The sequence below is a fragment of the Oratosquilla oratoria genome, chromosome 15 (genome assembly GCF_046742065.1).
Source record: "Oratosquilla oratoria isolate Oo_2021 chromosome 15, ASM4674206v1, whole genome shotgun sequence".
NCBI lineage: Eukaryota > Metazoa > Arthropoda > Malacostraca > Stomatopoda > Squillidae > Oratosquilla > Oratosquilla oratoria.
In genome coordinates this window covers 45153049-45168049 of record NC_134791.1, presented here as the reverse complement: position 1 = coordinate 45168049, position 15001 = coordinate 45153049, and the positions used below count along the sequence as shown (strand labels likewise).

Sequence of the window (15001 nt, the reverse complement as noted above, 5' to 3'; positions counted from 1 at the left end):
CCTCTAGACTTGCTAATCGGGGGAGGTTGTCATCTCCTCCCTCATTAAATCCATGGAAATAATTATCTTCACCTTCTATTGCACTGCTCTTATCTATATTTCTAATTTTTACTAATCTCTTCGACTTCACCTCTATCGTCTGTGGACCTCTTGTTGACATTCCTTATGACTTCCAGGGCCCATTCATCCCCTTCCTCATTTCCTTCCATTTTCCTCGGTAATTCCTCCCCCTCTCCTTTTTCTTCACCTTCCCACTACACCACAAGCTTTCTTCTTCCCTACTAATACAACATAGGTACTCCCTCGTCTTTGAGATCCACGAAATTTGAATTTTTTTCCTGGAGTTCCAAACTTCGCTGTCACTTCAACTGTCATGTGTGTGTGTATATATATATATATATATATATATATATATGTGTGTGTGTGTGTAAGTGGAAGGGTGGTGAACTAAACACAGAGAACATTTGAATTTCTATTCACTGATGTTTCGTCCTTACCAGGTTACCAGGACATTCTGAAAGTACATGTAGTTTGAGAATGTCCTGGTAAGAATGAAATATCAGTGAACAAAACTCCAACTGTTGTTTGCCGGAGGACTGGAGGAGTGCCTGTATAGTTCCACTTTACAAGGGAAAAGGGGACAAGTGTGAATGTAGTAGTTTCAGAGGTATTAGCTTGTTAAGTGTAGTTGGGAAGGCTTAGGGGAGGATCTTGATTGAGAGGATTAGGAGAGGAACAGAGGGAGTAATTGGTGAGGAATAGTGTGGACTTAGGACGGGTAGAGGTTGTGTAGATCAGATTTTTGTGGTAAGACAAATATGTGAGAAAGCTATAGGTAAGGGGAAGGATGTGTTTTGGGGCTTTTATGGATCTGGAAAAGGCTTACGATAGGGTAGACAGAAAGGCACTATGGGAGGTTATGTAGATATATGGGATAGGAGGAAAGCTTCTAGGAGCTGTCAAGAGTTTTTATGAGAGTAGTAGAGCTTGTGTCAGGATTAGAAATGGAGAGAGTGAGTGGTTCGAGGTAAAGGTGGGACTTCGTCAAGGATGCGTTATGTCGCCCTGGCTGTTCAACTTATACATGGATGGGGTAGTGTGAGAGGTAAATGCAAGGGTAGTGGGTCAGGGATTGGAGATGGTTAAAGAAAATGGAGAAAAGTGGGAGGTGAGCCAGCTGTTGTTTGCTGACGACACTGCGCTTGTGGCAGGATCGGAGGAGGGACTGAGGAAGTTGGTGACAGAGATTGGAAGAGTGTGTGATAGAAGAAAGCTAAAGATAGGTGATGAGATGTACAAGGGGTGAAAGTGGTAGTAGACTGGAAGTGAGCATTAACCACTTCACTCCGGACTTAAATCTCGCGGGCAGCAGCCAATGCCAGCCGTACGACGTGTCGTAATAATACTCGCATCATAAAATATAGTCACCGCTTATATCGATCGTTCTCTCTTTCACCCGTGAATTTTGAAAACCACAGAGAATGGGATTCAGGGCACATTTGGAAGAATGTAAAAACACAGGGGCGACTACAATAAATATAATCAAGACGCCGATATGGCAGCGTCGCGAATCCACTTGCTCCTCATGACGCCTACGTGTGCGGCACCGTATGGAAGGGGTTAAGGGAGAGCGACTGGAGGAAGTGGATAGTTTTAGATACTTGGGTGTAAATGTGGCATGAAAAGGTGGAAGTAGAATGTAGATTGAGAGAAGCAAGTAAATGCCTTGGTAGATTGAAGAGTGTAATGAGGAATGGACATTTGGGAATGGATGCTAAGAGGAGACTGTATGAAGGAGTGATTGTGCCAACAGCACTGTATGGGGCAGAGGCGTGGAACATAAGAGAGGAAGAGAGAAGGAGTTTGAATGTGTTTGAGATGAGGTGTCTGAGAACTATGATGGGGTTACTAGGCTAGATAGAGTGAGAAATGAGGAGGTGAGGAGAAGAACGGGGGTGGAAAGGGAGTTGGGAGATAGGGTTGATGAAAGAGTATTAGGATGGTTTGGACACATGGAAAGAATGAGTGAAGAAAGACTAGTAAAAGAGGTATGGAAGGCAGATGTGGAGGGAGTGAACATGATGGGACGTCCTAGGATGAGGTGGATGGATGGGGTGAAGGGGCCTTTGGGGAAGAGGGGAATGTCTGTTGAGGAAGGATGGGAGAGGACAGAAGACAGGGGTGAATGGAGAATGGTTGTATATGGATGATGTTGTGATGCATGAGGTGGAATGGGTAGGGGGATGGGGGGTGAGGTAGTATGTCTGAGCAAAATTTGATACAGCCCGAAGGGATTTCTCCCCGTCTTCTCCTTTTATGCATGGGGGGATGGAGAGGGGGGGTTGCCGATTTAATGAAGCGGCCTTACTGTGGATGTGCTGTGTCTTGGGACACTGCTTCTGACCCAGGGCAGTGGACAAGGTGCAGGGATGACCCGTCATCCAGGAGGTGCTAAGATAAGAGGGAGGGTGGAGGGATGTGGAGTGTATTGAGGGGTGGAATGGGTGGGAATGATTTTATGCCTTGTCCTTTTTGGCTACCCCCCTTGTAAGGGGGAAAGTCCTTTTTGGCTACCCCCCTTGTAAGGGGGAAAAAGCCTTGGTATATGTATGTATATATATATATATATATATATATATATATACATACACATATATATATATATTGCTATAGTTGGGCAGGAGATCCTCTTTTAGGCAGTTGTCATTGGAATTTGCAACAGCTTCTGCGTTCACAAGTTTCTTGCTGACATTTTCAACTTTTCTTATGCTGGCGCGCTGTGTCGTGCTAAGTTCTCTAATTACCTGGCCAAATAGCATTGGTGGTATAAGTAAAGGCATGGGAATTATCTTCTTAATTTGTATGCAGAGCTTTTGCCTAACAGTTAGGCATCTTCAGTGCTAATGAGTACAATGTGTGGGGGGTGATTATATATACACTATACGCAGATCACAAACACTTCAGTGCTGATCTGGTTAACCAATCAGGAAGCAGAACGCATAGTGCCTCCCACTGGCCAATCGGCAATGAACCTAAAGCGGAGCTCAATGTCTTTTGATGTGTGGATAGTGAATGGGTCCAGAGTCTGTCTGTAGCGACTGGTTGCGAACCCACGCAGAGCTCGACAGAGTAACGCATGTCTTGGTGAACAATGGCTTCTCTAATAGAGAGGTGCAGAAAACCCAGAATAAAAATTTTCTACAGAAACATTGTGTCCACCCATTATAGAGCCGACGAGGAAGCCCGTAGAAAAATCATCCACAGAGATGTGAAACCTACCAATGACAATGACAAAATAGATCTGGTTATTTTCTATAAAAACATGAAGACATCCCAACTCTTTATCAAGAACAACCCTTGCCAGAGGATACCAGAACTTTAATGTAGCCATCTTGTGTATGAATACTCCTGCAGGAAAGGGAACTGTGAAGCCCTCATTGAAACATACATAGGGATGACTACGACGAAGCTCACAAGGCGTCTTACACCACGAAGACGTGCATCAGACCCCACTGACAAGAAAGAATTTGGAGGAGGGCATCACTATTTTACAGACAGAAACAAACCACACACGCCTTCATATCCTAGAAGCCTTATACATAAAAGATAAAAACCCTACCATGAACAGACTCCAGAACCATTCACTATCCCCACATCAAAAGACGTTGAGCTCCGCTTTAGGTTCACAGCTGATTGGCCAGTGGGCAGCGCTATCCATTCTGCTTCCTGATTGGTTAACTGGATCAGCACTGAAGTGTTTGTGATCTGCGTATTGTGTATATATAATCACCCCCCACACATTGTACTCATTAACACTGAAGATGCCTAACCGTTAGGCAAAAGCTCTGCATACAAATTAAGAAGATAATAATCATGCCTTTACCAATACCACCAATGCTATTTGGCCAGGTAATTAGAGAACTTAGCACGACACAGCGCGCCAGCATAAGAAAAGTTGAGTATGTCAGCAAAAAACTTGTGAACACAGAAGCTGCTGCAAATTTCAATTATATATACATAAGAAGGGAGACTTAATACAGGCGAGAAATAACTTGATGGTGATTTCTTTGTTTTATTAAGAATATGATCTGCCGATTACAGGTTGGAAAAAATTTGTACAATTAGCCCCTTGACCTAATACTCCTTGTGCCAGGTCTTAACCTCTGCACTGCCCCCTGCCAGGTATGTGACCTGGGGAGTCCTTCCTGCCAGGTCATTGACCCGGGTAGTCCTATCTCTCGGCGGCACAGCCATTGTAATGAAGGGGGTTGGTGGGTTGCCATATGTGAGACGTGTTAGTTATCAATTATAGGCATGGGTGTTAGTTTGGTTATATAAGGGTTAGTTGTACAGTTGGTGGACATGGCTAGACATGGTATATATATATGTTAACTTATGGTAATGTAATTTGGGTAGATATGAGAAAGGGTTCAATGGGTCTGTCTGAAGACATTAGACATCTTGTGTAATGACACTGTGGGAGCATAATGTTATGATCTTACATGGTGTTTAGTCAGGTATTTTGGATTGGGAAAGTGGTGAGGTTTGCAAAGATTGGAAGTCTCGCCAAAGACGAGTAGCATGTTGCATGTGTTTGTATCACATGCATGGTTGGTGATGGTTAGTGACAGTTACAACATGAAAGATTTAAATTATTGTATTAATTGGACTAATGCTTTCTCCTTATTTTCTTTTAATTCATTTGTCAAAAGAAGCATAATGGAAAGTAGTATTATAAAAGATCCTGAAGGTTCTAATCTTAATATCAGTAGTGGCATTTATACATTAGATTCATCAGCAAGATTTATAATCAGGTTGTAAGTGACCAAAAGTAATTTGATGATTTGTGTTCTCTAAGATTTATTCATTTTCATTTGCGACTTTTTGTGTATTGCCAGTTCCTTTCCTAGTGTTTAGTCTCTTGTTTTATAAACATTATTGTATTACAGATTTCATCTGTATTCCCTTGAAGATTTGCATAACACGAAAGCACTTGGAAATTTCTGTTTCTTTCCTATTTCCTTTGTAGTTAACAGCAAAATTTGTGGATCACTTTTTTCTGTGATCATTCTGCATATATGTGTGTCTATATATATATATATATATATATATATAGTCACCACCTTTCTTTTCTCATTGTCGGCCTTTTGGTGAGATTCCTCCAGCTGTCATGATCTTTGTATAATCTCTCTTGATTTATTTCATCTGATATTAAAATTCTCCTCTAAGTTCATCTTTACACAATCTAACCATCTCTTTCTAGGTCTTCCTGCTGGCCTCTTTCCTTTTGGTTGCCACTGCAATATATACATAATATATATATATATATATATGCACACACACACATGTATATATATACACATATATATATATATATATATATATATATATTGTATATATATATGTATATATATATATATATATACATATATATGTGCATATATATGTGCATATATATATATGTGTGTGTGTGTACACATATATATATATATATGTATATATATCACAGGAAAACCACTGTTGGAGTAGAAAAGACTGGAAACATGGAATCTATGTATTTCGATTGCAAACTGCAATCCTCTTCAGTAGATACAATTAAGAGAGAGCGTGCTACTTAAGTAGCACCCTTTACATGAGAAAGGGGAACATGGGGAGAGGTCTTTGCCCTCGGCTCACTCCGTATGTGAGGTCAGGAGGCAAATGTGTTTTCAATAGGTTGGTGATAAAAAGTCCGGATATTATATCCGGGGACCATTGCCCCTTTGAAATATTCATATTGGGCTGGTATTCAATAATAGTGGATTCTACCATTTTTCTCCTGAACTCACATCTGGATTTATAAATAAGCTCAGCTTTGTCCCAATCTAAACAATGTTTAAATTGCTTAACATGTTGGAACACAGCTGAGCTCTCTTGTCCATATTTAATGGAACGTTTATGTTCAATCATCCTAGTGTTCAAATCCCTTCCAGTCTGTCCGATGTAAACTAAGTCACAACCTTTACATGGAATCGAATATACCCCTTGACTATGCTCTTCTTTTAACCTTTGGTGGACATTTACCACCTTTTTATTAATGGTATCGGGGTAATGATTAATTAAATTTAATTTGTCTTTGGGAAGAAACTTGGTCGAAGGAATAAATGATTCAGAAAAGGGAAAAAGTAAAAAGTAGCGTCGCCTCAGGATTATTTCTTCGAGCTCTTAGAATTTGCAGCCCCCAGTTTCTTGAAGGAGAACTAAATATTATAAAATCTCAACTTAGTCAATTAAGCTTACCCGGATTGGTTATTGGTCAAAGCCCTCAGCCGAGCGAGATCCAATTTTTTCAACACCACCCCCATTTCCTCTAATTTTTCTTTGGACAAGAGCTCTTTAATCGTTCCCTTTTCTGAATCATTTATTCTTTCGACCAAGTTTCTTCCCAAAGACAAATTAAATTTAATTAATTATTACCCCAATACCATTAATAAAAAGGTGGTAAATGTCCACCAAAGGTTAAAAGAAGAGCATAGTCAAGGGGTATATTCGATTCCATGTAAAGGTTGTGACTTAGTTTACATCGGACAGACTGGAAGGGATTTGAACACTAGGATGATTGAACATAAACGTTCCATTAACCACTTCACTCCGGGCCAAAATCTCGCGGGCAGCATTAGCTGCCAGACGTACGATGTTGCGTCATAATAAACGCATCATAAAAAATCATCACCTCTTATATCGATCGTTCTCTCTTTCACCCGTGAATTTTGATAACCATAGAAAATGTGATGAAGCCAGTTTAGAGAGTATGTCAGTTATGCAGGGACAACTACAATAAATATAATCAAGACGCCGATATGGCAGCCTCGCATATCCACTTGCTCCCCATGCCGCCTACGTAGGCGGCACCGTATGGAAGGGATTAAGTATGGACAAGAGAGCTCAGCTGTGTTCCAACATGTTAAGACATTGTTTAGATTGGGACAAAGCTGAGCTTATTTATAAATCCAGATGTGAGTTCAGGAGAAAAATGGTAGAATCCATTATTATTGAATACCAGCTCAATATGAATATTTCAAAGGGGCAATGGTCCCCGGATATAATATCCAGACTTTTTATCACCAACCTATTAAAAACACATTTGCCTCCTGACCTCACATACGGAGTGAGCCGAGGGTAGAGACCTCTTCCCATGTTCCCTTTCTCATGTAAAGGGTGCTACTTAAGTAGCACGCTCTCTCTTAATTGTATCTACTGAAGAGGATTGCAATTTGCAATCGAAATATATAGATTCCCCGTTTCCAGTCCTTTCTACTCCAACAGTGGTTTTACCGTGATTGACAAATGTGTGATTACATTTTTCACCTGTAATGTATATATATACAGCCACTATCCAAGTTACGACCTAGATAGGTTCCGACCAACCAGTCGTAAGTCGGATTGGTCGTAAGTCGGGTCCTATTCAAAATGGCCGACACGAGGGTTCTACTCTAGGCAACAAGATATCAATCTGTTGCATTTTTAAGTAACTTTTTCTATTGAATACTATTAAATACAAGCTGTTTACTGTTTATTTATCTACTTTTTATTTTCATTTTTATAATTTTATTTCTATTTTTTTTAATGTTTTAATACTGTACTGTATTTCAATATATATAGGTATGCAGGTACTGTATGTATATACTATACCTGTATATACACACAGACATAATGGGAATTGTAGAGACTAAACTAAGAGGTGAAATACCATCCACTGTTATCGGACAAGGTTTATACAACTACTGGATAAAAAACAGGGACAAGAAACAGGGAGGGGGAATCATGTTCTTGGCCAAGAAAGACCTAAAGGTGACAAAAATTGCAGAGGGCAAAGGTAATGCTGAATTGATCATGATAAAAGTCGAAGGCAAGAATATGAAAAGTAGAAAGTTTGTGGTGACTTATGTGCCTCCAAAAACAAGCGCTTGGAAAGAAATTGAACATACAAAAATGCTAGATGACACAAGAAAATCACTCAATGAGATACTAATGGGTAAGGGTAATCTGGTAGTTATGGGGGACTTCAATTGCAAAGAAATTTGTTGGGACAGCATGACAGTGCAAGGAGGAGATGACTCGTGGGGCAATGTACTGCTAGATATGACCATGGAGTACACAATGACCCAATGGGTCCGTGAAAACACAAGGTACAGAAATAATGAAGAGCCATCGAAACTAGATCTAATATTTACAACAGAGCCTGAAATAGTGCATAAAGTCCAGTATGAGACACCAATTGGAAAGAGTGACCATGTACTCATCGAAACTATACTAAAGGAAGAAATAGACATAGAGAGGAACGAAAAGCATAGGAAAGGAAGACTGAGGTACAACAAAACAGACTTTACAAAGCTAAAGACATTCTTCCGGAATGCAAACTGGGAAATATTTTACAGGGAAGAAACAGCAGTGGAAGAGAAATGGAATATATTGATGGAAAACTACAATGAAGGGGTAAACAGGCATGTACCAAGACAAAAGCGAGAGAGAGAGTACATTAAATGTTGGTTCAACAAAAGATGCAGTGAGGCAAAAGACAGAAGGGACAAAGCTTGGAAAAAGTGGAGAAAAGACAAAAAACAAAGCAAATGGCAAATTTATGTTAACTATAGAAATGAGTATGTTAATGTGAGAAGAGAGGAGAAAAGGAACCATGAGAAGGATATTATAGACAAATGCAAAGAGCAACCCAAACTATTCTATCGGTATGTGAATGGTAAACTTAAAAACAAACAGGAATTGGTGAAACTATGCCAAGGAAACATAGAATACACAGAAGATTTAGAGATGGCCGAATTCATGAACAATCACTTTAAATCTGTTTTCACCAGAGAGAAAATACCGAATTGTGACATAGACAAAAACAAGAAATCTCCCCTCATGAATGAGTTTACAGCATCACTAAAGGAAATATCAGAACATTTATCAAGGCTGGATGTCAGAAAATCACATGGCCCGGACGGTATTGCAAATTGGATTCTAAAGGAGTGCAAAGAAGAACTAACAGACAAAATACACATCTTAATAAACAGCTCACTCAAAGAAGGAAAGATACCCGAGGACTGGAAAAACGCTAACATTGTACCAATACACAAAGGAGGAAACAAAGAAGAACCCACCAACTATAGGCCAGTATCACTAACAAGCACCATTGCCAAAATTTGTGAGAAAATAATCAAGAATAGATGGGTAAAACATCTGGAAGACAATGACATATTAAACCCAAGACAATTCGGATTCAGACAAGGAAGATCATGCTCCACAAACTTAATATGCTTTTACTCAAGACTAATAGACATAGTGCAAGAAAGAAATGGATGGGCTGATTGTGCATTCCTAGACTTGCAAAAAGCCTTTGACAAAGTACCACACAGAAAACTACTAAAAAAACTGGAACACATAGGAGGAATACAGGGAAACCTACTAAAATGGATAGAGGACTTTCTGACTGGTAGAAAGATGAGAGTAGTGCTCAGAGAAAAATAATCAGACTGGAAAGAGGTGATCAGTGGAGTACCGCAAGGATCTGTGCTGGCACCAATAATGTTTGCTATCTATATGAATGACATGGATGAGGACGTGAACTGCTACATGAGCTTCTTTGCCGATGACGCCAAACTGCTAAGGAAAATAGAAACTGATGAGGACTGTGAAGCACTGCAAGAAGACCTAAATAGGGTATGGAACTGGAGTCAGAAATGGGAAGTGGACTTTAATACTAAGAAGTGTAGCATAATGGAGTTTGGAAAAAGCAAAAACAGAATATCAGGAAAATATACAATTGGAACCAAAGAAGTAAAGAAAGTAGGATCCGAAAAAGATTTGGGAGTAATTATCACGAACGACTTGTCCTATGATATACAGATTAACAAAATTGTCGGGGAGACTTACAACTTGCTAAGATCAATAAAAGTGGCGTTTACATACTTGGACGAAGACATGATGAAAAAAATATTGGTTACATTGATAAGGCCTAGATTAGAGTATGCAGCGACATTGTGGTCCCCCAGTACCAAAAAGAATATAAAGAAAATAGAAAGAATCCAAAGAGCAGCTACAAAAATGGCACCTGCACTTGCAAACCTATCATACGAAGAGAGATTGGCTAAACTGGAGTTACCGACACTGGAGCAAAGAAGAGAGAGAGGTGACCTATTGACCATCTACAGAATCATGAGAGGCACAGAGGTACTCGATAGTGAGAACTTACTTAACTGGGACAAAAGAAACACAAGAGGACATGGAAAGAAAATAAAAAAACATAGCTATAGAAGAGAACTGAAGAAAAACAGTTTTCCTCATAGAGTTTTGGACACTTGGAACAAACTGGACAATGAAATAGTATGCGCAAAAACCATTCATGAGTTTAAAAACAAACTAGACACTGCAAGATACAAAGGCGGGACAACACGAGCATAGCTCCCCTTCCCGCAAAATACAACTAGGTAAATACAACTAGGTAAATACACACACTTCAACGAACGGACGGCTTAGAAGACGTTCTGAAGAAAATTGAAGTTTCGTGGATCCCAACACAAAGAGAAGTGCCTATTGTATTTACAGGGGGGGGGAATTGCTCGTGGGGTAGTGGGAAAGTAGGGAAAGAGAAGGGGAGGGATTGCTGAGGGAAATGGAAGGAAATGAGGAAGGAGAGGACTTGGCCCAGGCAGACAGGCGAAAAGTAAACAAATGGCCCCCCGACCAGCTGAATGACGATGAAATGTCTAATAAAAATGTAAAGATTAGAAGTATAGATAAGAGTAATACAGTAGAAAGTGATGAGAATATTTTCCAGGGATTTAAAGAGGGTGGGGGGGACACAACCCCCCCCGACTGACAAGACTAGAAGAGAAGGTCGATAAGATGATCGAGGACTTGGAGCGTAGGTTCGGTCAGGTTAACAACATTGTACAGAGGGTTGAAAAATTGGAAGAACTAGAGAAGGCGAACAAAAAATTAACTAAGGAAATTGAAGAATTAAAAAAACAGTTAAAAGAAGTAAAAGAAGAGAATAAAGTCTTAAAGGAGAACAAGGAGGGTTGGAAAAAAAATCCAAGAAAATAGCAAAGTTGCATTCACTGACATAATCAGACAGCAAATGAATGAACAAACTGAAAACTCAGTTATTAAAGTGATGAGACAGAAGGAGAATATAGTAAGAGACTTAGCAGACAGAAAGAAATGTATAATTATATTAGGAATGGAAGAGAAACATAACCCAGATAGAACCACAAGAATCAAAGAGGAAAATGAAAAAGTAAGAAATTTACTAGAATTAGTTCAGGAAGATGAACCAGAAATAATAAAACAAATCGAAGAGAAATTCAGGCTCGGGAAATATAGTACAGACAAGACCAGACCAATTAAGATTAAATTCAGGTCACAAACTACGGCTGAGAATATCTTATCCAAAACAGGGAAACTAGCAACAAGTGAACAATATAAAAAGGTATGGATAAAAAGGGAAATGAATAAAGAGGAAAGAGAGGAAGAAAAACAGAAAGGACTTGAAGTTAAGGAAAAAAACGAGATAAGAACGGAGTCAGAAAAAGAGAGATTCTATTGGAGAGTAGTGAATATGAAACTAAAGAAAGTCGACATACAAGAGAAAAACAAAAGGGAAACAGAGAACACAATGGAAGTGGCAGAAAACTAAGAGTGTCTTACACAAATATAGATGGATTAATAACAGGATTGAATGATCTGAATGATTATTTGAAAGAAAAAGAACCAGACATAATGGGAATTGTAGAAACAAAATTAAAAGGTCCACTACCACCCAACAGTGTAGGACATGATGCATATAATTATTGTATTAGAAACAGAGTGAAAAAGGAATGGGGTGGAGTTGTGTTCCTGACTAAGAAGGATATAAACGTGAAGTGTGTCACATATGGAAAGAATACAGTAGAGATGATAATGATGGAAGTAGAAGACAGAGATAAGAAGAGCAGAAAGCTTGTGATAAATTATGTGCCCCTGAAAACAGCCTCATGGGAAGAGAGTGAACATAAAAGTATGTTAGAGGACACAAAGATAACATTAAACAAGATAATGGAAGAGGGAGGAAAAATAGTTATGGTGGGCGACTTTAATTGCAAAGAAATCTGCTGGGAAGAAATGACAGTAAAGGGTGGAGACGGCTCATGGGGAAACGCTCTACTTGAGATGGTTACTGACCATACAATGACACAATGGATACAGGAGAACACTAGGTATAGAAATGAAGAGCCATCGAGACTGGACCTAATAATTACATCTGAACCTAGAATAGTGGACAAAATTGAATATAAAACACCAATAAGTAAAAGTGACCACATATTGATTGAACTGGAACTTAATGAAGAAAAATATATGAAAAGAAATGAACAATATAGAAAAGGAAGAATGATGTATGAAAAAACAAACTTTGATAAAATAAGAGAATTCTTTCAAAAGGAAAACTGGGAAGAAATATACAAAGAAAACAACAGTAGAAGAGAAATGGAATATTTTGAAAAAAAAATTACAAAAAAAGGAGTGGAAAAGTATGTCCCAAGACAAAAACAAGAAAAAGAATATGTAAAATGCTGGTACAACAAAAGTTGTAGGGAGTTAAAAGACAAAAGAGACAAAGCCTGGACCAGATGGAAAAAAGACAGAAGACCTGAAAAATGGAAAATATATACCTGTTATAGAAATGAATATGTACAAACGTGCAGAGAGAAAAAGAGAAAATATGAAAAAGATATCATAGAAAAGTGTAAAGATCAACCAAAACTATTCTACAGATTTGTAAACAAACTGAAAAACAAACAAGACTTGGAGAAATTAAGACAGGGAGTTGAATACACTGAGGAAATGGAAATGGCGGAAATTATGAACAAACATTTTAAATCAGTGTTTACAAGGGAGAACATACAATCTGAAGAGAACGAATGGAAAGAGAAAGTCCCCCCTATGGAAGAAATAGAAGTAACAAAGAATGAAATATTAACACACTTGAGTAATCTTGATGTCAGAAAATCGCATGGACCAGATGAAATAGCAAACTGGATTCTGAAAGAATGCAGGAATGAACTGGCAGACAAAATACATTGCATACTAAATAGTTCCTTGAAAGAAGGAAAAGTTCCAGAAGATTGGAAAAAAGCAAATATAGTACCTACAGGGTGCGGCAGGTATTTGAGAACGCATCTTCTATGTGGTCTAGTAGTTTAGACACCATAGCTAACCATTCCTTTTCTTTTCCAGATGAAAATGTCACAATCAAATATTACCCAAGAAATGAAAAGGCATGCAGTTATTGTCTCTATAGCAGCTGGGCATACTAATTCTGAAATTGCTGCCTTCCTTAATGTTGCCCGGTCCTTCGTTTATAAGGTCAGAAGGGAACTTGTGGATGCCAGAGGCAATGTGGCAAGTACATCGCAACGTAAACAACATTCCCGACGATCGGACAGCATCAGAACATCAGAATTCATAAATGCTATTCAATCGGCGATTGATGAAAGCCCTGGGAAGTCCATGAGGGCACTGGCCAAGGATTTTCAAGTTGATGAGGCCACCATTCGACGTGTTGTTCACGAAGATCTCCGGTATAAGTCGTATGTGATCCGAAGAGGACAGTTCATGTCACAGAAGACACGTGAGAACCGAGTCATTAGGGCCAGACGTCTTTTGAACAAGTTAAAACATCCTGAAGAACCAGGAATCCTTTGGTTCTTCTCTGATGAGAAGAACTTTGTTCAGGACCAGAAGGTGAATAGGAGGAACGATCGTTGGTTGTGTCAAACTGCAGGTGAAGTTCCAACGGTTATGCATACTAAATTTCCAGCATCAGTGATGGTTCTGGGTGTCGTGAGCAGTGAAGGCGATGTGATGCCTCCCTTTTTTTTCCGCCAAGGACTTCGTGTCAATGCAGCTTCTTACACTGAAGTGTTGGAGACTGTTGTAAAGCCTTGGATGGATGGTGTAGCACGTGGCAGGCCGTACGTCTTCCAGCAAGACTCTGCTCCATCCCATACAGCTCACACAACCCAAGAATGGATGGCCACCAATTTTCATGACCACGTAACCCCCAACATGTGGCCCCCTAGCTCCCCTGATGTCAATCCTTTGGATTATTATGTTTGGGGCGTAGTTGAGAGGGAGTCTAATCGTAAACCTCACAACACTATAGCATCTCTCCAAGAAGCCATTGTCGCTGCAATGGCTAACATCCCCAAGAGTCAACTCATTGCTGCTTGCCAACGATTTAGACGTCGCTTGGAAGATATCATTGACAAGGATGGAGGTTTCATTGAGTGAAACAGTGCATTTGCTTTGTGTTAATGTATAGAATACAATAAATGCTAATTTAGATATATACTAAAACGTTAATAACCCTTATTACAAACAATCTCCTTTGTTCTCAAATACCTGCCGCACCCTGTATATATAAAGGAGGAAATAAAGAAGAACCTACCAACTATAGACCAGTCTCTCTAACAAGTACAATAGCAAAAATTTGTGAAAGAATTATCAAAAGTAGATGGGTAAAATATTTAGAAAAAAACAGTGTTAAATCCAAGGCAATTTGGATTCAGACAAGGACGATCATGCGTCACCAATTTAATATGTTTCTATTCAAGGCTAATAGATATAATACAAGAAAGAGATGGATGGGCGGACTGTGCATTTCTAGACCTAAAGAAAGCTTTTGACAAAGTACCACATAAGAAGTTGCTTAAGAAATTAGAAACTGAAGGAGGAATACAGGGCAAACTACTAAATTGGATGGAAGACTTTTTGCAAGAAAGAAAAATGAGAGTAGTGATAAGAAACCAGCACTCAAAATGGGATGAAGTAATAAGCGGTGTTCCGCAGGGAACAGTTCTGGCCCCAATAATGTTTGCTATATATATTAATGATATGGATGAAGGAATTGAAAGCTATATGAGCTTCTTTGCAGATGATGCAAAACTACTGAAAAGAGTGAAAACTGAAGAAGATTGTGAAT

The 15001-nt window shown here is 39.2% G+C and overlaps 1 protein-coding gene across 1 annotated transcript in view; it reads left to right on the top strand.

Annotated features, from left to right (window-relative positions):
* Window positions 1-15001, top strand: part of JMJD6 (Bifunctional arginine demethylase and lysyl-hydroxylase PSR) — a 123298-nt gene that overhangs the window by 52602 nt on the left and 55695 nt on the right. The gene's annotated exons all lie outside the window — the stretch shown is intronic.